The 26,985-nt window shown below is 45.2% G+C and overlaps 1 non-coding gene across 1 annotated transcript; it reads right to left on the bottom strand.

The window, feature by feature from the left end:
- Window positions 1-21,860: 21,860 nt before the first annotated feature.
- LOC114814122 lies at window positions 21,861-21,998 on the bottom strand. The gene has a single exon (XR_003761859.1). It is a non-coding gene; the product is annotated as a small nucleolar RNA SNORA7 (small nucleolar RNA).
- Window positions 21,999-26,985: the final 4,987 nt, after the last annotated feature.

Raw genomic sequence — 26,985 nt, 5'->3', positions numbered from 1 at the left:
GAGGTGTTGGAAGTACAACTACCACAATTATTATTGGTTCCAGGATCCAAGATGGCTCTAGTTTGGTCCAGAGAGCGGACGTTTAAGGATTCCTGCAACGTGCTGCTGCCACCCCAGGTCCATCAAGAGCGTCCTGAATGAGGCTACTTAGCCCCCTCACCAGTGGGCTGGAGAAAAAAAGCGTCAGGAGTCAGTCAATCATATTTAGAGAGCACTTACTGTGTGAAGAGTGCTGTATTAAGAGCTTGGGAGAGTACAATATAACAATTAAAACAGACACGCTCCCTGCCCACAGTGAGCTTACAGTCTAGAGGATGAGATCGCAGTCTATGAGGGACCTCCTCGGCAGCTGGTTGGCCCTTCAAAATGGTTAGCCTAAAGTGACTGCCCACCTTGCCTGACTCTAAAGCAGGCTTTGAAAAGCAGCCTTTCAGCCTGATCCAGTCAAGGCCCAGATAGGCTTCCGCTGGGAGGACTGCCTTCCTTCAGAGTGCTCCCAGCCCTGCGGCTCGGCAAGCCTTTAGGCCATCACGGACCTCTCGGGCAGCGGCGCCAGATTGCCATCTTGATGAACAAGGGGATGTCTGCCTACTAAATCCCCACCTTTCCCCCAACCTGATGCTGGCTCCGAGACACCTCGCCTCATAGGTCCCCGAGGTTCAACCAACACAAAGCCTCTCACTCACCCTCTGACTCTGGATCCATTTTAGGGCCAGATGGCTCATGGAGGGATGGGACAGGAGCATGAGAGGCAGAAGGGAATCACTTTACTCAGAGATCACTGGTCGGAGCACTCACCAGGGCCCAGGGAGATTGATGGGCTCAATTAGCCGACTCCTAATTGCTCTGGAGTGGAAAAGGTACTGAGCCAACAGCCTTCATGCAACAAGAGGAATTCAGTCGAACTGGGATTTAATATTGGACTATCCACATCCATTTATCAAGATCCCTACTCCCTTCTCCACTTCACCACCTATTCCTTCTCTATCTACTGTGGCCTAGTAGATAGAGAACGGGCCTGGGCAACAGAAGGACCTGGGTTCTAATCCCAGGCCCGTCACATCCATCATGCGACCTTAGGCAAGTCACTTAACTTCTCTGTGCCGCAGGTACCTCATCCATAAAATTAGGATTAAGACACTGAGCCCCATGTGGGACACGGACTGTGTCCAACCTGATTATTTGATATAATAATAATAATTGTGGAATTTGTTGAGCATTTACTATGTGCCAGGCACTGTACTAAGCACTAGCATTGGGGGTGAGGGGAGGGGGAGAGACAAGCAAATCAGGTTGAACAGTCCCTCTCCAACAATAGGGCTCACAGTCTCAATCCCCATGTTACAGATGAGGTAACTGAGAGCCAGAGAAGTGAAGTGACTTGCCCAAGGTCACACAGCAGACATGTGGTGGAGCCGGGCTTAGAACCCATTACCTTTTGCCTCCCAAGCCCATGCTCTATCCACTACTCCATGCTGCTTCTCTGCCCCATGCTATATCTGAGCACTTACGACAGTGTCTAGCTCATAGTAAGCGCTATAACAAATACCATAAAAACAACTGCCTCACTGGACCTGCATCTCAGGAGAGGATACCTGAGGCCTTTAATCTTTTCCCGAGAATCTCCAACGGTCAGTGTGTTTGTGTGGTGTGTGATGTCAGTGTTAAATGAAATCAGAAAAGCAATTTAAAATCACTTAAGCAAATCATGAAAGATGCCACCTGAAGGAGAGCCCATGAAAAATAGCTAGCCTAAAGCATCCCAACAAAGGAATCACAATTTCTCTCAAGCACCTTCTCTCAGCACGACCCTCCTTCGGAACGCTTTTGTCTCTGGGTTTTGTGTGAGGCCTCATCGCCAGAGCGAGACCCTGAAACGGGTCTGAAAACTCTCAGAACATTCTTCGGGAGAGTGCACTGTGTCTCAGTGAGGGTTCGGGGATGGGTGCGTTGGGAAATTAGACAAGCATTTTTTTGCACCAATGGTCACAGGGAAGTAGAGCCTCCACCTTCCTCTCTGGAAAGAAGAAAAATACCCTTGGATTTTGAGTCCATCTGATCATCTTACCCCAGCTAGCTGCCCTGCAGCCTTGCCACCAAGATGCCAGGCAGAGTCCCCAGTCTGGACCGGACCCTCAGAGGGGAGTAAAACATGGCCGACTCAAGAATTCCCTTTTAGTCCTGCCTTCCCCCTATTCCCTTGTCTTTCCCTCTTCCCTCAGGATTTGATGTGGCTGCTGTTAGGCCTCCTTTCCAGAACTAATTAGCTACCACAGCCTCAAAACGATGATTTGCACCACCGATTCCACTGGGCCAGAGAGCGGATGACAGCAAGACCTTGGACAAACTCATTCTGTGTGGGGCCCACAGGAGCAGACCACTAGAAGAGGCTGAGCCAAAAGAACAAACTCTTTAGACAGTCAGTGAAGCATGGCCTCCGACCCCACAGCCCAGCCGAGGTCAAGGAAGCTGCTGTCGGTTCAACTTGGTGCCCAGCGACCAGAGCATGGTGGCACGTTCGCAGTGACTCCAGACAGACTGGGTGCCCAAGGCAGTTGAGGGCATTGCCCGGGAATGCCGGGGAGGCCGAAGGAGATCGTCCAGAAGCACGAGGTGGAGGAGAAGCAATATAGCCTAGTGGAAAGAGCATGAGTCTGGGAGTCGGAGGACCCAGGTTCTAATCCCGGATCTGTTGATTGCTTGCAGCGTGACCTTGGACATGTCGCTTCACTTCTCTGTGCCTCAGTTCCTTCAACGGCTAAATGGGGATTAAATATCTGTTCTCCCTCCTACTTAGACTGTGAAACCCATGTGGGACAGGGACTGTGTCTGACCTAACTAATTTGTACCTAGCCCAGTAGGTAGAACAGTGTTTGACACAGAGTAAGTGATTAATAAATACCATGAAACAGAGAAGGCTGAGCTCATATGTGGCTTTTAGATTACTTCTGTACACCATTAATAGCAGCATCTGAGTATATAAATTTCAGCTATACATAAGCATATACATAAGATATACTGTGGTCTAGTGGAAAAAGCAATGGCCTGGGAGTGAGAGAACCTGGGTTCTAAATCTGCCTCCGCCACTTGGGCAAGTCACTTAACTTCTCAGTGTCTCAATTTTCTCATCTGTAAAAGGGGGATTAAATCATTCTCACTCCTACTTAGGCTGTAAGCTGCAGGTGACTGTTTCACCAGGTTATCTTATATCTACTCCAGTGCTAAGTACAGTCCTTGGCACATAGTAAACACTTAAGTACCATAAATATCATATGTTCGTGATATTTACTGTGTTCTTTCGTGTATATGTTTGACAAGTAGAATTGTGTGTATATAATAATATAGGCATACCCAGGTGTGAAGGTATGTGTGTATACATATAGGTATGTATGAAGATATGTGTGTGCATACTTATATACATGTATATCTACATACACACGATGAAGGCCATATACATGTACAATTATTATTATTATTGTGTTTGTATTTGTTAAAAGCTTTCTATGTGACAAACATTGTTCTAAGTGCTGGCATAGATACAAGTTAATCAGGTCAGACATAGTCACTATCCCACATGGGGCTCACAGTTTAAGTAGCTGGGGAGAACCAGCATTGAATCCCCATTTTACAAATGTAATGTATACTTGCATACATTTTCTATATACATGCATGCCCATGTAGATATTTTTCATGATATTTGTAAACCATATACAGGCATATACAAGCCTGCATACATATATACACAATCATGTATGCATACCATGTGCATGAACACATGCAAAAATGCATGCACATATATGCATGTACACGTACATGTTAGCTCCACATAGTCTAAGGGGGACCTTAGTCTGGGCTCTCAACCTTGCTCATCCCAGGCCCTGATAGTGTCCTGTGGCCTTAAGGACTCCCTCCTGGGTTTCAGAATTCCCCCTAGGAACACCCAATCACATTTTAAAAAACATGGCTCTATTTCTCCCGTTGCCCATATCTTATGCCAGGACTAGAGCAAAATTTTTCTCCCAACTTGTGCCTCCATTTCCCCATCTTTAAATGGTCCTTCCCTCTCTAGTATAGACCCAGCTTTCAAATGCAAGCGACGGTGAGTCAGTGGTGCTTAGGAGACTTGTTTCTGAAGGGTGCCCTTGATTTCTAAAGAATTATCACAGAGAGAAGCCTTTATCAACCCAGCCACAGTGAACATCCTCAGATGAAAGACACTTCAGAACAGAAATACTATTATCTATTATTTCTTGTTAGCCACCTGTCAGGAAGGAAGGAATCCACACGCCCATTCAGAATCAGACAGCATGAGCAAGGTTCATTACGAGGGGGAAGGACATTCATTCGTATATAGGACCACGGAAGTGTTACACGGTGCCTGCTGAGAAGGGCAAAGGGCTTAAAAAGCCTTAGGATTGAGAATGGTCAGACAGAAAACAGTTGACCTACCCCCCATCCTGCTACCACTTCCTGCCCATGCCTGGGGAGTGGGGAACCCAGGGAAGCACTCGGGGACCAAAAAGGGAAATCACCAGGGCCTGTGGAGGTGGGTTTTGTTGTCATGCTTTGTCCTGACTGGAATAAGACCAGTCTGCTCCTCGAGAGCCTGAAGAAATTGTCCATCTTCATAACAAACTCTAATCCTGTTACTTTTACCCCCAACGATGGCTTCTCCGATCCCCTCTCCTTCTAGACCTCTCCAGGCTCTCTGAAGAGACAGAGTCCGTTGTATCAGAGTGCAGAATCCAAACCACTCCCTCCTGGGGGATTTCTAGGCCCCGGCAGGGCTGTGATGTGGCGAATCTGGTCACCGCTTAGCTTTTTGACTTTGGAGATTGTGTCAGTGTTCAGTCCCCTCTTGCTCTTTCTTCTTTCACTTGCCAGGATCTCATTCTGTCACCCAGACTGCCTCTTGCTCTTTCCCTCTCAAAGCTCCCGGGGCCAGGCCATTAATATGGCCCCGTGTCCTTTCAATGGAAAAAAGTATTCCTCCCAGAGGCCATATTATAGGTGAATAATGAATAGAGGAGAAAGAACTTCCTGAAAGATGTAAAGGAAAGATATGCAACAGGAAAAGCAGCCGAAAATGACCATTTTCCCCCAAGAGAGGGATGAAGCTGGGAGATTTTATTTGAAGGTGTTCTAGGGCTGGCTAAGGGAAGTTGCTCAGATCTGTCTACCCTGAGTCTGTCACATCCACTTTTGGTTACCTAGAGGAATGGGGCCAAAGTTTTCTGAAATTCCCCCTTATGATTCTAACCAAGAAATGTTCTGACTAGCTCCATCTCAGAATTTGAGAGGATTTTCAGTCAGTCTGTCCTGCCCAGAAGAGGGGAACCAGAGGAGAAAGTCAAAATGGACTGGTATCAGAAGACAGGGTGGAGCAGAGGTACTGAACAGTATCTGGCTGTTCAGATAATAATAATAATAATAATAATAATAATGGTATTTGTTAAGCACTTACTATGTGCCAAGCACTGTTCTAAATACTGGGGTAGTTATAAGGTAATCAGGTGTCCCAGTGAGGCTCCCAATCTTAATCCCCATTTTACAGATGAGGTAACTGAGGCAGAGAGAAGTTAAGTGACTGGCCCAAAGTCACCCAGCTAAGTGGCAGAGCCAGGATTAGAACCCATTACCTCTGACTCCCAAGCCCATACTCTGGCCACTAAGCCACACTGCTTCTAGTTAAGTGCTTACTATGTGCCAAACACTGTTCTAAGCACTGGGGTAGATAAAAGTTAACCGGTTGGACACAGTCCATATCCCCCAGGTCTTGAGGGTGGGGTTGGGGTGAGAAGCTGAGCACTGGAAACTGTGATAGCAGTGAAAGTCCAGCTCACCCTGAAGCCCAATGAGAAGGAGGCAACCATCAAGGGTCTCCAGGTTGGGGGCCACCCCTTGCAGACCAAAAGACCAGTGCAGCAGGAGCAAGGGTCGGCTTCCCAACATCCCCATTCTGGACCGGTCCCTTCTGAGCTTCACCCTGGAGCCAGGCCGGCTGTCTGAAGGAGACAAGAGAGTTGCTAGTGGCCAATTGGCTGCCTGGCATACAGCAGCAGACCCCGTGTCAAAACCTCAGGCCGGGCTGGTTCACTGTGTTGGACCCCAGTTTACTCCTTTGCTCCCATACCAGTGAGCGGCACGTCAGCCCATGCGATGCCAAAAAAAAAAATACAATAAACCATCTGCTTTGAAATCCTTCAAATCAGGGAAGTCCATCTGGTGATTATTCTTTTACTGGTTTGTCTTTCTGGACCATTCCACTTCACTTCTGCACCTGGGGCTAATGTAGCCAGTCTGAGGCCCAAAATTCCAAAATAGTGGCAACCCTCCCCCACCACACACACACAGCGGTAACCCTCCCCCACCACACCCCTCCACTTTCACTCAGGGGGAAATCCCAGTTGACAGAAGTCAGCCAGTGCTTAGGTCCTGGTTTCACAGCCAACGTAAAGGGCAAGCTGACCACACTTAGCCTCAGAATGTCAGCTCCTAGAGACCAGGGACCAGGCCTCTGCCTTGTTTGCTGTCTGGGGTTGTAGAAGTAAAAGGACCAAATTTCCAAAGTTCCTGCCTTCTCTAGAGCAGCCAGACCACAGCTCTTCCCTTCATTGATGTTTCTGAAGTTCTGCCTCTTCCAGGAAGCATTCCCAGACAAATTTCTGTCACTCAAGATGGTGTCATTCCAACAGACAGTCTTAAGACTTATTTGTATACAATCATCTTTAGCACCTATTGACCAGTTCCCCTTTTCTGTTTAGATATCCACTCATCTCTTCATCTCTCCATACTTTCATTATTTCATTCATTCATTTGTATTTATTGAGTGTTTACTCCATACAAGACACTGTTTTGAGTGCTTAATTCCCCTTGAACCTCTGTTCTTGCTGCCTCCCCACCAGTTTGTAAGCAATTTCTATCTGCCTTTCTTTATCCTTCAGTGGTACGCTTCTTTTACTTCTAGTAGGTATAATCACTTAGTAGAGTGTTTTGCACACAGTAGGTACTCAGTAGCTACTATTGATTAATGAAGATTCCTTCACATCAGTGAAAGGTATGTTTCCCATCCAACTGCCCACATCAGCCGTGAGAAGCCGGGTTGCCTAGTGCATAGAGCACTGGCCCGGGAGTCATAAGGACCAGGGTTCTAATCCCTGGCTCCACTTCCTGTCTTTGTGACCTTGGGCAAATCACCTTACTTCCCTGAGCCTCAGTTCTCTCATCTGTAAAATGGGGAGTAAGACTTTGAGCCCCATGTGGGACTTGGACTATGTCCAGCCTGATTAGCTAGTATCTACCTCAGCGCTTAATACAGCGCCTGGTAATATAGCAATATAACACTATAACAGACACTTTCTTTGCCAGCAGTGAGCTTATAGTCTAGAGACTGTAGCATGCTAGAGAATGCTAGAGCACTTTAGAGCTAGAGCATTCTACTGGATATCTTACCGCTGAGAGATGGATGGAGGGCCATGGAGAGGGAGGGGTTTCCAGAGGCTTAATGAGGGTAACATCTCGGAGGTGGAGATGGAAATCAGAAAGTATTCTAGGGCCGAAAGGGGAGACATTTCCGTCCTTCTAGAAGCAGGGCTGTAAATGCTTTTAGCATATTCTTTTTTTTGAAAAAAGAGCTGGAGGAAACATATGCAGGATATTAACATTTCTCCATTTCCAATTAGCCCAAATGATCTTGTTAAAAGCATTAATAAGCCACCTTTAGAGGAAAGCTCACGAGCCACCTGTTCAGAGCAGGCTGACGTGCCAGAGCCGGTGGGGAGAGAGCATCGGTGAAAAATTAACTGCCTGAAATTAAGTTTAAGCGTCCGAGCGGTTAAACCATTGTGCTGTAATTGTGTACCAGACTCCCTTTCTTTAGCAATTAAGGCGGTATTGATCTGATAATGTGGGGAAGGGAAGTGGCAGAGGAACTCATTCTCACTGCCATAATGAAGAGTGATCATCTATTGTTCCAGAGCAAGCGACATTCAGCCAGAGGGATTGATTACAGACTGGGAATCTTCGCACCACTTCCTCTCCTCCTCTCTTGGCCGACTCCTTGCCCCCATTTGGATGGAAGAATTCACCAGAGTGAAAAGGCAAGGAAGAGTAGAGGGGTGGAGATACAAGGTTTCTTTGCTGTTAGGGAGGTTGGATACCCTTCTGGCTCCAGTGGAATTTTCTGCATCAGTTTCTTTCCCTTTTCGGCCACCTCTTTGCATGAGTTATGAGTTGCTTTAAGATCACATCTCCACCAAGAGGCCTTCCTGGATTAAGAACTCTTTTCCCTGATTCCCTTTCCCTTCTGCATTGTCTATGCACTTGGATCTGTGTGTACCCATTTGGACACTCGATATTCACCCCACCCTCATCCCCACAGCAGTTATGTACGTACCCATAACTTATTTATTTATATTAATGTCTGTCTCCCCTTCTAGACTGTAATCTTGTTGTGGACAGGTAGCATGTCTACCAACTCCTGTTCTGTACTCTCCCAAGAGATTACTACAGTGCTCTGCACACATTAAATGCCCAATAAATACCAATGATTAGTTGACTGATATCGAGGGGACGGCAGAAGGGCCGAGGAGGAAGGGTCTACGGTCTGGCAGGCCTCTAGGGCAATGTTGCTGCAGACAAAATGTGCTGCAGAAAATCTGCACCAGATTCCATTTCCCCATTTCCTCCATGGTTGGATTCACCTACTTAATTTTGGGGTAGAAAAACATAGTTACGGACCATGGAATATTGCAAAACAATCAAATAGCATCCAATCTTACTTGTACCTAGGTCCTCCTTCACTACTGGTACACCAATCAATCACTCAAGAGAAGCAGCATGGCCTAGTGGATAGAGCATGGGCCTGGGAGTCAGAACGACCTGGGTTCTAATCCTGGCTCAGCCACTTCTCTGCTGTGTGACCTTAGGCAAATCATTTCTCTGTGCCTCAGCTACCTCAGTAAAATGGGGATTAAAACTATGAGCCCTATGTGGGACGTGAACTGTGTTCATCCTAATTAGCTTGTATTTAATCCAGTGCTCCAGTGTCTGGCACATAGTAAGTGCTTAACAAATGCCATAAAAAAAAAAGGTGTGTGACAGACCTGTGGTACTAAGAAACATTTGAGATCAAGAATAGGATCCCAAGATTGAAGAGGTTCACTATTAGGTTGGCAGCCACAAAACGAGGACTTTTACTCATCAATGAAGAAGCTCTATGACTCTGAATCTACAATGACGGTATCCACCCTTGTTGTAGATGAAGAGGGAAATCTGCAGAAAGGATGGACAACACTATCGTGACATCCTGAGCTCACACTTCTCCACTGAAGATGAGGCCTCAGACAGCACGGAGAATAGCTCAAAATGTGGCCGTGTGGGCTTATCTTGGGAGAGTACAAGCACTTAATACAGTGCTTTGCCCACAGCTAGCTCTCAATAAATACCACTGATTGATTAGCTTCAACTCTGAGGAAGTCACTACTGAAGGCAAAGCCATGAAAATGTGTAAAATTCCATTATCATTCCCACAAGCAAGGAGGGCACTTAGTCCAATTTCAATCGTGTGGGCTTTTTCCTCTGCAAAGTAAAGATAATAATAACTGTCATCATTATCATTGTTGTTATTATTATTATAATGATATTTGTTTGGGTTCTTTCATGATATTTAAGTGCTTACTGTGTGTCAAAAATTGTTCTAAGCACTGGGGTAGGTACAATTTCATTAGGTCAGACACAATCCCTGCTCATATGGAGCTTACAGTCTAAGTGGGAGGAAGAACAGGTTGATTGATTGTGTGAAGCTCAATCTATAGTCTTCCCTTCTAGAATGTGAGCTTATTGTGGGCAGCGAATGTGTCTGTTTTTTATTGTACTATTCCAAGCATTTAGTACAATGCTTTGCACATAGCAGCTCAATAAATACGATTGAATAAGTTAATGAATATGCACTACTCATTTTTTCACCCATTCATTCATCGATTCACCTTTCCTTACTCTTGCTCTCTTGCTACTATTATTTGATAGCTTATTCTTTCTCCTTCTCCTACCATTTGTAAATAATGTATGTCAGCATGCCTCCTCCATGAAATTGTGAGCATTTTGAGGGAAGGGAATGCGTTTTCTGTTCTAACCTACTCCTTCAAGCACTCACTATAGTTTTCTACACACAGAAAGTACACAGTAAATGTTATTGATTGATCTGATTGATTTTCTTCAACATATGGAAAAACTGAAGAAATACCACAGGACTTCTAAGATACCACTATGTCCTCCTCCTCAAAGAAGAAAGGTGAGAAAACTGACGACAAAAGTATTCAGTTAATTCTTTGCTTTCCATTGGTGGCAACTTTAAAATACCAGTTTCCCCCTCCTACTCAGAGTGTGAGCCCCATGCGGGCAGGGACAGTACCCAGCCTGCTTAACTTGTATTTACCTCACTGCTTAGAACAATGCTTGACACATAGTAAGTGCTTAACAAATACTATAAAATAGAGGCTAACGTAACTCTTATGGATACTCTGTTGAAATATATGCACTAATTCAATCACTGTGTTCACTCCGAGCAAAGCACAGCATCACAGACATGTTTTTGCACACAGTAAACAACTCAGCATTCATTTCCATAGCTCGTTTCCTGTCCATGAGTAAGGAAACAGGCATAAAAATATTTACAAAGAACTAAACAAAGTAACTGAGTGTAAAATTCAATACAAAAATTCTGGAGCTAGAAATCAATAAATCAATACATTCAAAGGTATTTTTTCAGTTCTTACAGTGTGAAGAGCATCATATTAATTGTGTGGGAGAGTACAGTAGAGTTGGTACACATGATAATGACTGTGGTATTTGTTAAACCCTACTATGTACCAAGCACTGTACTAAGCACTGGGGTAGATGCAAGATAATCAGGTTCCTCATGGGGCTCACAGTCTAAGTAGAAGGAAAAACAGGTATTGCATCTCCATTTTGCAAATGAGGAAACCAAGGCACAGAGTAACAAAGTGACTTGCCCAAGGGCATACCTTAGGCAAATGGCAGAGCTGTATTGAAACCACTTCCTCTTACTCCCAGCTCTTTGCTCTTTCCAGTAGGCCATGCTGCCCACAAAGAGTTTACAATCTAGTGCAGTTTGCAATCTTCTGGAATAAATAGGTTTGTAAGTCCTAGAGATGGTTAACAGGTTAAGGCATCTTTGGATGCTGAGAATTAATTGAGGAATTAATTGACTGATTGACTGAAGGCATGTGGAAGAGTGTGGGTTTTCAGGAGGGCTTAGAATGTGGAGAGAGCTGTGGTCTGGAGCATGGCTTAGTGGCTAGAGCCTGGGCCTGAGAGTCAGAAGGTCATTGGTTCTAATTCCGGTTCCACCACTTGTCTGCTGCGAGGCCTTGGGCAAGTCACTTCACTCTCCGTGCTTCAGTTACCTCATCCGTAAAAAGGGGATTAAGACTGTGAGACCCATGCAGGACAGGGACTGTTTCCAACTCAATTTGCTTGTAAACACCCCAGAGCTTAGTATGGTTCCTGGAACATAGTAAGCATTTAACAAATACCATAATTATTATTATTATCATTATTTGGGGAAGAAGGGAGTTCCAAGCCAGAGGAACAATGTGAGTGAGGGATCAGAGGCAGGAGAATTGACAATGAGGGAAAAGTAGAATTTTGGTTTGGAAGAAACAAAGAGAGTGAGTTGGAGGGTAGTGGGTGAAGAGACCAGCTATGTAAAATGGGGTCAACTGGAGAGTTTGGAAGTGGATTGTGAGGAGATTTTCCGCACTGTAGAGGGAGATGGAATACCAAAGGAGGGTTGTGAGGAGAGATGTAGGCCAACTGATATTTCCAGGAAGATCATAATAATGTTGGTATTTGTTAAGCGCTTATTATGTGCCGAGCACTGTTCTAAGTGCTGGGGTAGATACAGGGTAATCAGGTTGTCCCACGTAAGGCTCACCGTTAACCCCATTTTACAGATGAGGTAACTGAGGCACAGAGAAGTGAAGTGACTTGCCCACAGTCACACAGCTAAGTGGAAGAGCTGGGATTTGAACCCATGACCTCTGACTCCCAAGCCCGTGCTTTTCCCCCTGAGCCACGCTGATGATCTGTGCAGCTTCATGGTGTAGCCGGTCACTTATTCATATGTGAGAAGCAGCGTGGAGAAGTTAAGTGACTTGCCCAAAGTCACACAGCTGACAAGTGGTGGAGTCAGAATTAGAACTCACAACCTCTCACTCCCAAGCCCGGGCTCTTTCCACTAAGCCACGCTGCTTACGGACATATCCGTAATTTATTTAAATGTCTGTCTCCCCTTCTAGACTCATATTTTTTTGAATGGTATTTGTTCAGCGCTTACTATGTACTAGGCACTATACTAAGCACTGGAGTAGATACAAGATCCTTGTGGGCAGGGAACATGTCTACCTCCGCTGTATAGTATCATAATATGGTAATAATAATGATTATGATAGTGTTTCTTAATCTCTTACTATATGTCAAGGACTGTTCTAAGCACTGGGATAGATACAAGATCACCAGATTGGACACAGTCCCTGTCCCACACGGGGCTCACGGTCTTAATCCCCACTTTACAGATGAGGTAACTGAGGCCCAGAGAAGTTAAGTGACTTGCCCAAGGTCACACAAGAAACAAGTGGTGGTTCAGGGATTAGAACCCACATCCTTCTGACGCCTGGGCCCATGCTCTTATCCACTAGGCCATGTTGCTTCCTGTACTCTCCCAAGCGCTTAGTACAGTGCCCTGCACACAGTAAGCACTCAATGAATATGAATATTGATTTATTGCTCTTCACTAGGGTGCTCACCCCTCTAGTTAACTCCACTGGACACTGGTCTAAAACAGTAAAGAGGTAAATCCAGAGAACCTGCCCCCTGTAATAGAGGATCTCTGCTTGATCATTTTCCCCCCTTTTCTTAGATTGATGGATATTATATGCATAATGACCCTCAGGTTTCTTTTGCTTCTTCTTTTTTTTTCTGTTAGGCTTTGCTAAAGCAACCTGCAAATTAATTTAATATCCTCTTTCGGTTGGGAGCTATGAAACTGGGGCTCGAGGCTGATGATGCATAAACCATTTGTGGCATGTATTTAATCTCTGGACAATGGATAGAGATGTTAGTGCATGCTACACTAAGTTCTATTTACGCTGGCTATTAAGTGCAGTCAGGCTGAAGGCAATCCGAGCACATTACAGGGCCTAATGGGAGAGGAAGCTAAACAACAGTACATTAAAGACTGAAAATGAATTAAGAGAGGGGAATGGTACAGAAAGCAGACAAGTAAAGGCTTCGGTGTATAGATAACTCTTACTGACAACACAAACATTCACGTACTCTGAGCCCCCAAATCCAATTTTGGTATGGGGTACCGGTCTGAAAGCAAAGATTTGAAGTTAGGGGCAGGACCATATCCAAGCAGGGCCAAGACAGTTTGCAGTCCTATCTCCCTTAGCTCTGGCTTGATTCTGTTTTTGTTTTGTTTTGTATTTTTTTTTGTTGTTTTTTATAGTACTTGTTAAGCGCTACAGGCCAAGCACTGTACTAACCACTGGAATCTTGTCTTATGCTGTCAAGTCGTCCCCGACCCATAGCAACACCATGGACACATCTCTCCCAGAATACCCCACCTCCATTTGCAATTGTTCTGGTAGTGGATCCATAGAGTTTTCTTGGTAAAAATACAGAAGCGATTTACCACTGTGTCCTTCCTCGCAGTAAACTTGAGCCTACGCCCTCGAATCTCTTCCATGGTGCTGCTGCCCAGCACAGGTTGGTTTTGATTTGTAGCAGATTGGCCAAGCTAGGAATGGAATGGGTATGCCTCTGCTTGACTCTCCCTCCCATAGTTGAGACTGGGAGACTACTGGAAATTCTCCAAGTGCAACCCTGAGAGAGGAAACCACTGGTGTAGATACAAGTTAATCAGGTTGTACACAGTCCCTATCCCACATGGGACTCCGAGTCTTAGTAGGAGGGAGTGGGATTTAGTCCCCATTTTACAGATGGGGAATCCGAGGACCAGACAAGTTAAGTGACTTGCCCAAGGTCACACAGACTGTAAGCTTGTTGCGGGCTGGAAACACGTCTACCAACTCTGTTAATATTGTGCTCTCTCAAGGGCTTAGTACAGTGTTCTGCATACAGTAAGTGCTTAATAAATATGATCGATTGATACAGTACATGGGTGTTGGGACTGGGATTAGAACCCAGGTCTTCTGACTCCCAGGCCTGGACTCCTTCCACAAGCCTAACAACTTGATCTCTGCGTTTTTTCTCTGACTCAGGCGAACACAACCTGTGGTCCCTCAGATTCCTGGGGAGAATTCCCAGCCACTGCCTAGGTCCCGCCTGGTACCCAGGGAATGGAAAACCCTGCATTATTGGGTGGTAATTGGGAAGTTGAAACCCTTATTATTAAAAATAATAATATTTATTAAGCATGGAATAGGTATAGTACAATTGAGATCAGACACAGTCCCGGTCCCACAAATAACTCACAATCAATCCATCATATTTATTGAGTGCTTATCATGAGTGGAGCACTGTACTAAGCACTTGAGAAAGTACAATATAACAGAGTTGGTAGACACATTCCCTGCCCATAACAAGCTCTCAGTTTAGAGGAGGAGACAGACATTCATTAATTCATCCACTCCCAGTAAGTGCTCAATAAATACAATTGAATGAATGAATTAATTAAATCATATTTATTGAGCACTTACTGTGTGCAAAGCATTGTACTAAGCACCTAGGAGAGTATGATACAACAATAAACGGACACGTTCCCTGCCCACAAATTTCAGATATATACATAAATGCCGTGGGGCTGAGGGAGGGGTGAATAAAGGGAGTAAATCAGAGCCACGCAGAAGGGAGTGAGAGAAGAGGAAATGAGAGATTAGCCAGGGAAGACCTCTTGGAGGAGATGTTCCTTCAACTAGGTTTTGAAGGTGGGGAGTCTAAGGGGAAGGGAGAAGAGGGATCTCAGAAGGCGCTCTGGGTCGGCAACCAAGTGGAAATTTGGTTGACTTCAGATTTCCTTGTCTGATGGCCAGTTAGCAGGGGCACCATGGAAGTGCTGAGCTCTGGGAGCTGGTCGCCACCGCCCAGGTGTTGTGCTTCAACCGTCTTGCGCCCCTCTTCTTCCTGACGCTGTCAGCACCCTGTCTTTCCCCACCAGGCCTGACATCAGCATAAACGGCGGCAAGGCCTAGTGGATAGACCACGGGCCTGGGAGTCGGGAAGACTTGGGTTCAAATCCCCACTCCGTCACTCATCTGCTGTGTGACCCGGGACAAGTCACTTCACTTCTCTGTGCCTTACTTACCTCATCTGTAAAAGGGGGATTAAGACTGTAAACTCCATGTGGGCCGGGAACTGTGTCCAACCCAATTTGCTTGTATCCCCACCGGAGGTTAGTCCAGTGCCTGGCACTCAATAAGAGCTTAATAAATATTAATAATAAAAATAAGTGTGGTATTTGTGAAGTTCTTATTACATTCCAAGAACTGGGGTAGATACAATGCAATCAGATTAGACAGTCTCTGTCCCACATGGGACTCATAGCCTAAGACAGAGGGAGAACAAGAATTTAATCCCCATTTTATAAGTAAGAAAACTGAGGCACAGAGAAGGTAAGTGACCTGCCCAAGGTCATACAACAGGTGAGTTGTAAACCCTCTAGACTGTAAGTTCACTGTGGGCAGGGAATATATCTTCCAATTCTATTACTTTGTGCTCTCCCAAATGATTAGTACAGTTCTCTGCACGTAGTATGCTCTCGATAAATACCATTGATTGACTGATTGACTGTAAGGTCACTGTGGGGCAGGTACCATGTCCGCTTATTGTTACAGTATGGTCTCCCAAGTGCTTAGTGCAGTGCTTTGCACACAGTCAGCACTCAATAAATATGATTGAATGAATGAATGATTGAAGCCAGGACTAGAACTCAGGCCTCCTGACACCAGTCCTGTGCCCTTTTAATAATAATGACAATAATAATTGTGGTATTTATTGTTTACTATATGCCAGGCACTGTATTAAGTGCTGGGGTGGGTACAAGGAAATCAGGTTGAACACAATCCCTGTCCCACATATGTTCTCACTGTCTTAATTCTCATTTTACAGATGGGGTAAATGAGGCCCAGAGAAGTGAAATAACCTGCCAAAGGCCACGCAGCAGACAAGCGGCAGAACCAGGATTAGAACCCCATGACCTTCTGACGCCCAGGTCCATGCTCTATCCACTATACCATGCTTCTTCCTTCTGCTTTTCTTTACACTTTTACAGAACTAACTCAGAATTCACACTTTCCTACACTCTTTGCCACCCAGCCCCTTCCCTGGAAAGGGTCCAGCTCCTTCACAGCAGAAAAGGAACTAGCCATTTGGGAATGCACTCACTGGAGAAGGAAATCTGCTGAAGGACACGCTGGAAGCAAATGAGATGGCACAAGCACACCTGTCTCCTGAGTGGCCTCAGATATTGGGAAAGGGAGAGCTCTGTGCTTCAGCCTTTGGGATCAGCAGCATTCCACAGTGGGAATGAGTCTTCCCATTAATGAGTCAGGACACCTGGATTCTAACCCTGGATCTGCCACTTGCCTGTTGCATGACCTTGGACAAGTGACTAATTTCTCTGTACCTTAGTTTCCTCTTATTTTCAAATGGCATTTGTTAAGCACTTATTATGTGTCGGGCACTGTACTAAGTGCTAATCGGCACTAATCAGGTTAGACCCAGTCCATGTCCCATGTGAGGTTCCAGTCTTAATCCCCATTTTACATATTAACTGAGTAACAGAAATTAAAGTGACTTGCTCAAGGTCACTAAACAGATATATGGCAGATCCATGTTTAGAAAACAAATCTTCTGACTCCCATGTCCGTGCTCTTTCCACTAGGCCATACTGCTTCTCTAAAAATGGGGATTCAATACTCCTTCTTAGATTGCCAGCCCCATGTGGGACAGGGAATGTGCCAGACATGATTATCTTGTATCCACCCCAGCATTTAGTACAGTGCTTAGCATGTAGTACGCTCTTGATAAACACCACAATCATTAATATTATTACTAGAAATAACAATAATAATTGTGGCATTTTTAAGCTCTTACTGTGTGCCAGGCACTGCTCTAAGCACTGGGATAGAACCAAGCTAATCGGGTTGGATGTAGTTCATGTTCCACATGGGGCTCACAGTCTGAAGCGTGGCTCAGTGGAAAGAGCCTGGGCTTGGGAGTCAGAGGTCATGGGTTCGAATCCCACTCTGCCGCTTGCTAGCTGTGTGACTTGGGGCAAGTCACTTAACTTCTCTGTGCCTCAGATGCCTCATCTGTAAAATGAGGATTAAAACTGTGAGGCCCCAAGTGGGACAATCTGATCACTCTTTATCCCCCCGGCGCTTAGAACAGGGTTCGGCATGTAGTAAGCACTTAACAAATACCACCGTTATTATTTTACAGATGACCTAACTGAGGCCCAGAGAAGCTAAGTGACTCGCCTGAGGTCACACAAGCAGGCAAGTAGCACAGCTGGGATTAGCACCCAGGACCTACTGACTCCCAGGCCCACGCTCTATCCACAAGGCCATGCAGAAAAGATAATCTCATCCATAAGAACTTTGATAGAGGCAGAAAGTAAACATATTGAGGCACTAATTGGCTCTTTGAGGTTGTTCTTCTGATGGGATAACAATCCCAACTCTCCCCCCGGGATGAGAAAACCATGGTTATACGTCCCCCATGTCCTCTGGACACAGTGGAAGCAGAGGTTTTTCGTCTCTCAACTCTCCCACCCTCGCACCCTTACTCACACCGTTCCCTCCTTACTTTGTGCGAACACTACCAAGCGCTCGGGAGAACACAGTTTAACCATAAACAGACACATTCCCTGCCCACGATGAGCTTAGAGTCTAGAGGTGGGGAGACAGACATTACATAAAAAATAAATTACAGATATGTCCATAAATGCTGTGGGGCTGGGGCAGGGGATGAACAGTTCCAGCTGGCATCCTGCTTCCACGGGGCAACTTTGCCCCACACTGGAAAGCCGTGTGGCCAAGTGGAAGTCAGAGGACCTGAGTTCTAATCCCAGCTCCTCCACTAGTCTAATTTGTGAGCCTGGATAAGTCACTTAACTTCTGTGTACCTCAGTTACCTCATCTGTAAAATGGGGATCCCTTGGGAGACATGGACTGTGTCCAACCTTGTATCTACCCCAGCGCTTAGTACAACTCCCGGTACAAAGTAAATGGTTAACAAATGCTATGAAAACAACAAATACTTGGATTGAAAAGCACTCCAGATGAAAGCCTTTAAAGCCTTCTTCAGGGCAGACCATACAGTCCTTGGATCTGGGACTGGGAAGCTCAGAGCATGGCGATTCCAGCGCCTGTTTGGCCTTGAAATGACAGTGACCCAGCCTCTAGTTGGGCTGGGGTGGAGCAGCCTACATAAAATGGTTGATGGTTTGACAGCGTGTTTTACTGATGCAATAGATAATAGCATTAGATGATCTAATATAAAAGCTTATCAGATTAGCTAATTAAAGGTGAATCAAGGAGTCTTGGAAAGGTCTGACTAAGATAAAATAGGAAGCATTTACAGTAAAAGAACCCAGACTTCACAAATGTTTCACACTTAGATGAGTGTTCTGAGGAGCTGCTTTGAAATTTATTTTTTTTTAGGAGAATTCGTGCCACCGTGGCTGAGAGGCCCCAGAAATCCCATTTTTCATTATCCTGTGAGGTACTGATTAGGCAGTGTGTCTCGCTGGTGTTGTGTGGCTGTTGTAATAATCATTATTCTTTGCCTATTTTGTGAAGCACACTGTACTAGCTACTCTGAGTTTCTATAAGAGCATTAGACAAGGTCTCTGTCCTCGAAAAATTTACAGACTAACGAATCGAGATGAACACGCAACATGAAATACATTACTTTAATGAGTGGAAATTAATGGAGAAGCAGTATGTCCTAGTGGACAGGACATGGGCTTGGCAGTCAGAGGACCTGGGTTCTAATCCCGGCCCAGCCGCTTGTCTGCTGTGTGACCTTGGGCAAGTCACTTCACTTCTCTGTGCCTCAGCTGCTCCATCTGTAAAATGGGAATTAAATCCTACTTCCTCCTACTTAGACTGTGAGCCCCATGTGTGGGAAAGGGAACGGGTTCAACTCGATTGACTTGTATGAACTCCAGTGCTTAGAACTGTGCTTAGCACATAGTAAGTGCTTAACAATTACCATAAAAATAAAATAAATAAAAAATCAGAAAATGGTTTTAGCCACTTTTTTCTCGGTCTCTTTTCTTTTCCTCCCTTCTTGGAATTCTTTCCCTCCCACTCCTCCCTCCCTACTACTCTGGCCCTCTCATGTAGACATAAATTCTCCTTATAGTCTGGGGAAAAGATCATGGGCCTGAGAGGCAGAAGACCTGGGTTCTAATCCTGCCTCTGCCACTTGGCTGCTGTGAGGCCCTGGGCAAGTTACATAGCCTTTTGGGGACTTAGTTACCTCATCTGGAAAATGGGTACAAAAGATCTGTCCTCCCTCTCACCTAGACTATGAACCCCACGTAGGAAGGGAGAGTGTGAAGAGACCAGGTGGAGCCCAGCCTGGCAAGCAGATGGAGAAACCAGGAATGAGTTGGTAAGGAACGGGATAGTTCGGAATCTGTGCCCACACATGGATTAACCCCCACCTTTCTGGTCATACCAACCCATCAGCCTCCTCAGCATTAATGGGTTCATCTATTTACATGTTATTGATTGATCTATTCACTTTGTCCCTATTATTAGTATCTAGTCTCTCTCTCACCTACATACAACTATCATAATTATAATTGTGACATTCGTTCAGGACTTCCCACGTGTTGTGCTTCGTGCTAATTGCTGAGGTAGATACGAGACGATCGGACATGATCCCCTTACCCCATGGGACTTGCAGTCTAAGAGTTATAACTGAGGCACAGAGAGGTAAAATGACTTGTCCAAGGTCACACGGCAGTGGCAGAGCTGAGTCTAGATCCCTGGCTTCCCAACTGCCAGTCCCATACTCTTTCCACTGGTCCTCATGCCTCCTTATTCTCATCAATTTCTGTCTACTGCCTCCCCCGTTAGGTGATTAGCTCTTTGAGGGCAAGGAGAGAGCTTGAATTCTTGGGCGTGCTCCCCAAGAGTCCCATGCAGTGCTCCGGCCACAGCCTGGGCAGCTTAGCCAATACTGACAGTGGAGGAGTTATGTAAGAACTGGGGGCCGAGTAGGGGGGGATTATGAAGGCTTGTCATTGGCTCGTCAAGGCGGAGCTGGAGGGAATTCCCGGCCTGTCAAAGCTGATAGTAACAGGGAATACTACGGGAATCCAATGGAGCAGGTCTTTGATGACACAGTTTGTGGAGCGCAGAATTAATTCTCACTCAAAGTCAGTGGATTTATGTATCTGGTTGAGAGTGTGCTGTGGATTTATTTATTAGCTCTTTGCACAATCTGGCTCGTACCCTTTTTTTCTATAAAGCCCTTCCTGTCCTCTTGCTCAGAAGGTAAGACAGTCTGAGGTCTCTTAAACAACCTAGGTGACTTCCCTGTCTTTGGACTAGAGAAGTTCACCACTCCTGAGAGTCCATCCATGCCACCACCCCCGACAGGTGAGGCAAAGAATATTGATACCTGGGCCTGAGAGTCAGAGGTCCTGGGTTTTAATACCACTCCGCCGCTTACCTGATGGGGATTGAATACTTGTTCTGCGAGAAGCAGCGTGGCTTAGTGGATAGAGCACGGGCCTGGGAGTCAGCAGGACCTGGGAGTCAGCAGGCCCTGAGTTCTAATCCTGGATCCACCACTCATCTGCTGTGTCACCTTGGACAAATCACTTCACTTCTCTGTGCTTCAGTTACCTCATCTGGAAAATGGGGATTAAGGCTGGGAGCCCTTTCTAGGACAGGGACTGTGTCCAACCTAATTACCTTGTACCTACCCCAGATCTTAGCACAGTACACCGCAATTTTATTATTATTATTATTATTATTACTACTGTTCTCCCCGCCTACTTAGACTGGGGGCCCCATGGGGGATAGGGATGGTGTCCAGTGTGATTATCTTTTATCTGCCTCAGTGCTTAGTACAGTGTTCTGCATATGGTGAGTGTTTAATGAACACCACAGAGGGAAATGGGAGACGGCTCATAGACTCCATCCGAATCCATGTCCTCTTCTCCATCTGAAGGGGGATTGCCTCAGTTCCATCTTCACCCACCTCACCAGCCCAGGCTCCAAGAAACTTCTCGTTCACTAAGGGACAAAAAAACAGCTCTTTATTTGATGGAACCGTGAGGAGGAAGAGTGGCCAGAGGGAGGAGTGCTTATTGTGCTGTGCTCTGGAGATAGCAGAAGGATTCTTTCCTCCAACCTTCTAGGCCGGGCAAGGAGTCAGTATGAGGTTATTCCTTCCATTCTACAATCCCCGCTGAGCCTCTCTCAGACAGCAACCGCCTTTCCGTGCTTTTAATATTAAATTATTGTAATAATTAATAATAATAAATCACAGTATGCATTAAACATTCCCTGGGTGCCAAAGCACCATGCTAAGCACTGTGGTAGGTACAGAGAATCCAAGTACCTTTTCCACGTGGGGTTCACAATCTAAATTGTTGTTGTCTTACGCTGTCGGGTCATCTCCTCCAGATCGCCCCACCTCCATTTGCAATCTTTCTGGTAGTGTATCCATAGGATTTTCTTGGTAAAAATATGGAAGTGGCTTACCACTGTGTCCTTCCGTGCAGTAAACTTGAGTCTCCACCCTCGTCTCTCTCCCAAGCCACTGCTGCCCATCACAGGTGAGTTTTGACTTGTAGCAGATTGCCTTCCATTCGCTAGCCACTGGCCAAACTAGGAATGGAATGGGTAGGGCTCCGCTTGACTCTCCCTCCCATAGTCGAAACTGGTAGAGTGCTGTAAACTCTCCAGGTGTGACCCTGAGAGGGGAATCTAAAAGGTGGTGAGAGTGTTTTACCCCCATTTTACAAATGAGGAAATTGAGGCTCAGAGGGATTAATTAACTTGCCCAGTCACACTTGCCTAGATCAGTGGGAGAGCTGGGATTAGAACCCTTCTGTTTCCTGATTCCCAGTCCTGTGCTCTTGTCAGTCTGTCAGTTGAAATTATTGAGCGCAGAACCCTGTACTAAGCTCTTGGGAGAGTACAAAACAGCAAAAAACAGACACAGTCCCTGCCCACAGTGAGCTTACAGTGTTGCTCTTTCCACCAGGCAACACTGCCTCTCCTTCCTTCCCTCCAGAAAACTTTTAAAGCAGGTCTTCCTTCTGGTCTAGCAGACAGTTTAGGTGGCCTGTCATGTTCATGGAACTTAATTAACAAATCAGTCATCATCCCTACAGTTTATTGAATACCGGTACCCAACACCACTAGAAATAAATTAGCCACGTGTGCGAGGTCAGATGTTATCTTTCGGATCTATTCCTTCCAGTTTGCATTGGACCGATGAACATATCTTCATTCACCTCCCAATCCCCAGTAGCCTTTACAATTAACAGCTAATTAACAAACAAAAACAAAGCTACCAGGTGGAACAGCACAAAGAGTTTCCCAGCTCGCAAAAGGGAGCAATTAACTGCGGCGGATAAATGACAGTCGGGAAAATATTGTTTATGGGATAAATCGATGTTCCCTTTATCTTCTCTCTGTTTCTGCATCTGTTAACATGGAGGAAGACTTTACTAGGAAATTGATTTAAAGGGAAAAGAGAAGCTTTCCGTTTCCTTTAAAACTAATTCTGAATTGGATAATGCAAAAACTCTGATTTTTTCAGGCTTACTGAGATGAACCCAAAAGAATGTCAGTGAACTAACAAAGAATATTAAGAAGATTTAGCAGGTCCTTAAAACCCATTCACGTTCAAATCCTTCAAACCTCTAAGGATCGTTACCTGCATTTCAGAAATGGGAAAATTGAGATTAAATAATAACATCTTGTATTTTCCATAAGGCTCTTCCTTCCCAGGCCTTTTCAACCTCTGGTATAATTGGTTTGTCTTGACAAGTTATTGGAGAGTTATCATCAATCAGTGGTATTTATTGACACTTACTGTGTGCAAGCACTGTACTCAGTGCTTGGGGAGTATAATAAAACAAGAGTTGGCAGCCATGTTCCCTGCCCACAAGGAGCTTATGGTCTAGAAGGAGTTTATAGACTAGAATCTACTCCTCATTTTACAGAAGACTGGACCAAAGGCAATCAGTCAATCAATTGTATTTATTGAGCACTTACTATGTGCAGAGCACTGTACTAAGAACGTGGGAAGATACAATATATCCGGGTTGGCAGGCACATTCCCTGCCCACAAGGAGCTTACAGTTTAGAGGGGGAGATAGACATTAATATAAATAAATTATGAATGTGTACATAATTGTTGTGGGGCTGAGAGAGGGGTAAGGAGTTTCTGTATGATATGGAGGTGGGTGAGTAACCATCGGAGTTTCTTAAGGAGTGGAGAAACATGGAAACCCCATCACAGTCAAAGACAGCAATGAGACCGTAATCCAGTTATCTTTCTCCCTAGCCCAACGTTTTTACCGACAGGCCCAATAAGTGTAGGAACACATCTGCTGATTGTATTGTACTGTACTCTCCCCAGTGTTTAGTACAGTGTTCTGCACATAATAAGTGCTTTAGAAACACCACTGATTGACAGACTGAGAGAGTGCCGGGACCAAGCCCTTAAAGATTAAAGCACATCTGAACTATCACTCCGCACTGAGAGAAGCCAAATTGGTTTCCCCTTAAACTAGAATCCCTTCAAAAGCTGCCACAAGTCGTTAGTTGTGGGATCAAAAGACCCGGTCTTAACAGGTGAGAGCCCTCACAAGGAGGCGCCTCGAGAAATTCAGCCGCAGAACACCGCCGGGGTTCAAAAAGGAAATACATCAAACGGGGTCAAGTCATTTGCGTCGCGACTCCAATCAAGCAAAACTCCTGTGCTGAGGCAGGATCCCAGCTCCTCATCAAGAGCTTAAAGCGGTGAAAAGGCCGACTGGAGACAGATTCGTGGAGGAGAGAGCAGTTTAAAAGCCATGGGAAGCAAGCTTTTTGTGAGCCCTGCAATTGATGAGGAAGACTGGCCGTCCAGTGCTTTGATTCTTCCATTTTGGGGCTCCACTTCCTCCTCTGACTCTGACTGCAACTCACCTGCTCATGACACCCCCTGCTCTTCCCGTCACAGATGTCAAATTTAACCTTTGGATGAACCTAGCATCATTTCACTGGGTCTTGGAGGCTTTGGTGTCTACTGGGGAGAGCATGAGTCTGGGGGAAAGGGGTAGGTCATTCAATCTATTGTATTTATTGAGCACTTGCTGTGTGCAGAGCACTATACTAAACACGATACAACAGAGTTGGTAGACATGTTCCCAGCCCACAACAAACTTACAGTACAGAGGGGTCAGGACTCTACTCTTGTAATATTAGCTGCAGCAGCAGGATTACTAGAAGTAGCAATAGGTACATGGACTTCACCACCAGTGGTAACTTCTTCCGATATGAGGGACAACTCATTTCTTTACTTATTTTCTGGAGGGGCCCTACTCGACCATGAGGTCACTGGTATGGCAATAGTGGCGGTGATGGTGGAAGGAGGAATGATGACGATGGTATTTGTTAAGCTTTTACTATGTGCCAAGCACTGTTCTAAGCGCTGGGTTAGATTCAAGGTAATCAGGTTGTCCCACGTGGGGTTCACGGTTTTAATCCCCGTTTTACAGATGAGACCACTGAGGCATAGAGAAGTTAAGTGATTTGCCCAAAGTCACACAGCCGACAAGTGGCGGAGCTGGAATTAGAACCCAGGACCTCTGATTCCCAAGATCATGCTCTTTCCACTAAGCCATGCTGCTTCCCACTAAGGCAGTTTTCTTGTAGCGTGGCTCAGTGGAAAGAGCACGGGCTTTGGAGTCAGGGCTCATGAGTTCGAATCCCAGCTCTGCCACTTGTCGGCTGTGTGACTGTGGGCAAGTCACTTAACTTCTCTGTGCCTCAGTTCCCTCATCTGTAAAATGGGGATTAAGACTGTGAGCCCCACGTGGGACGACCTGATTCCCCTATGTCTACCCCAGCGCTTAGAACAGTGCTCGGCACATAGTAAGCGCTTAACAAATACCAACATTATTATTATTATTATTGTTCAAAAAATGCTATTAATTGACTACACAACTACTAGTAATAGTATCGATTAAGCATCTACTTGGGGCAGTGTACTATATTAGGTGCTACAGAAGTACAGAAAAATGAAATGACATTCTCCCTGCCCACAGCGAACTAAAACTCTAATGGCAGGAGACAATGGTAAAATGATTTGCAATTGGAGAGGCAAATTAATAAATAATTTCAACAAATGTACACGTATGGTTTCCCCCCGGCCTAGCCCCACAACACTTATTTATATATCTGTAATTTTATTTGTATTGATATCTGTTTATTTGTATTGATGTCTGTATCCCACTCTCTAGACTATAAGCGTGTTGTGGGCAGGGATTGTCACTGTTTATTGTTGTATTTTACTTTCCCAAGCACTAGGTACAGTGCTCTGGACACAGTAAGCATTTAATAAATGCGATTGAATAAATGAATGAAGTATCCATGAACGCTAAGGTGGGTTTATTCTAAGGGATAGAGTTGGCTGAAGGGATGATATGGTTCTGTGTGATGGGAAATTAACCAGAAATGTTGGAGGAATAGGTGAAGAGGTAAATAGAAAGGTGCTGTGTCATGCGTGATGAAAGGGAGTCATGTGAGATTCCCTGTAATTATGGGACTAAAATATGGTCAGGATCTTGGAAAGAAATTACCCAGCATCCATGAGTACTAATCTTTCTGGGTCCCTCCTTGCATGTGAACTTCCTAATTCCTACATCCAATTGTGCAAACAAAGCATGACATAATTAACGTGTGTGCCATAGAAATGTACTGTTCAAAGATGATTGGGCTACTTGGTCCTAGTAGAATCGCAATCACTGAGAGGAAAGATGACCATTTTGGCTAAGCAATAATTTTCTTTACCTAAGAAAAATCAAAGAGAAGGAACATGGCCTAGTGGAAAGAGCACAGGGCTGGGAGCCAGTAGACTCAAGTCTTGTCAGAATTCTACCCCTGCCCTATTGTGTGACCTTGAGTAAGTCATTTAACCTCTCTGAGCCTCAGTTTACTCAGCTGTGAAAAGGGGATAAGATGCTTGTGCTCTGAATCTCGGATGGGGTGGGGACCACGTGTGAGCTAATTATCTTATATCTACCATAGCGTTTAGCCCAGTCCTTGTCTTACAGTAAGTATTTAATAAATGACTCAATTATTATTATTCCAAGAGGTTCCACAGATCAAGTTAACTTAGAAAATAGCCACATTCAAAATAGAGACACTGTCATTTTTCCTGGAAATTCATTCATGAAGCTCATTTCCAAGCTTCCCCCCGCTATGAGTGAGGAAAGCTGGAAAGGAGATGGTTTTCGGGTAAAGAAGTCAGAAGAATACACCCTCTGCCCTGTCAGCTTCTTGGGGAGAAGATGAAAAGTTTTTAGATCTCTGGGTTGTTGCTCAAATGGACAAGGGAACAGAGGGGTGGTGAAGTTGGTCTGTGGAGAATCCTTTAAGGATTCCATCACCCGGGCTGCCGGAAGGAAGGCCAGATATCATTCGATCTGTTCCTGGAGGAGAAACTTAGTCTTTTCTAGGTACCTGGAAGGATTAGTTTACCCTGACACTGAGAACACAATCTGAGTTGGGCAATTTGGCTATCCAACTCTCCATTATGTGGGCAACTCACCACCACCACCATCTTGACATCCATCACCATTTGTAGCTCTAAGTTCATTTTCCCACCCAGATCCTTGACGGTAGCGCTTTTCCTGATGCCTCCCGGTGAAGGTGTTGGAAAGCAGAACTCTCCTTGATTTGAGTATAATTG

The sequence above is a fragment of the Ornithorhynchus anatinus genome, chromosome 8 (assembly GCF_004115215.2).
Source record: "Ornithorhynchus anatinus isolate Pmale09 chromosome 8, mOrnAna1.pri.v4, whole genome shotgun sequence".
NCBI classification, from domain to species: domain Eukaryota; kingdom Metazoa; phylum Chordata; class Mammalia; order Monotremata; family Ornithorhynchidae; genus Ornithorhynchus; species Ornithorhynchus anatinus.
Note: the sequence above shows the minus strand (reverse complement) of the source record. Positions and strands in the feature narration are given on the sequence as shown.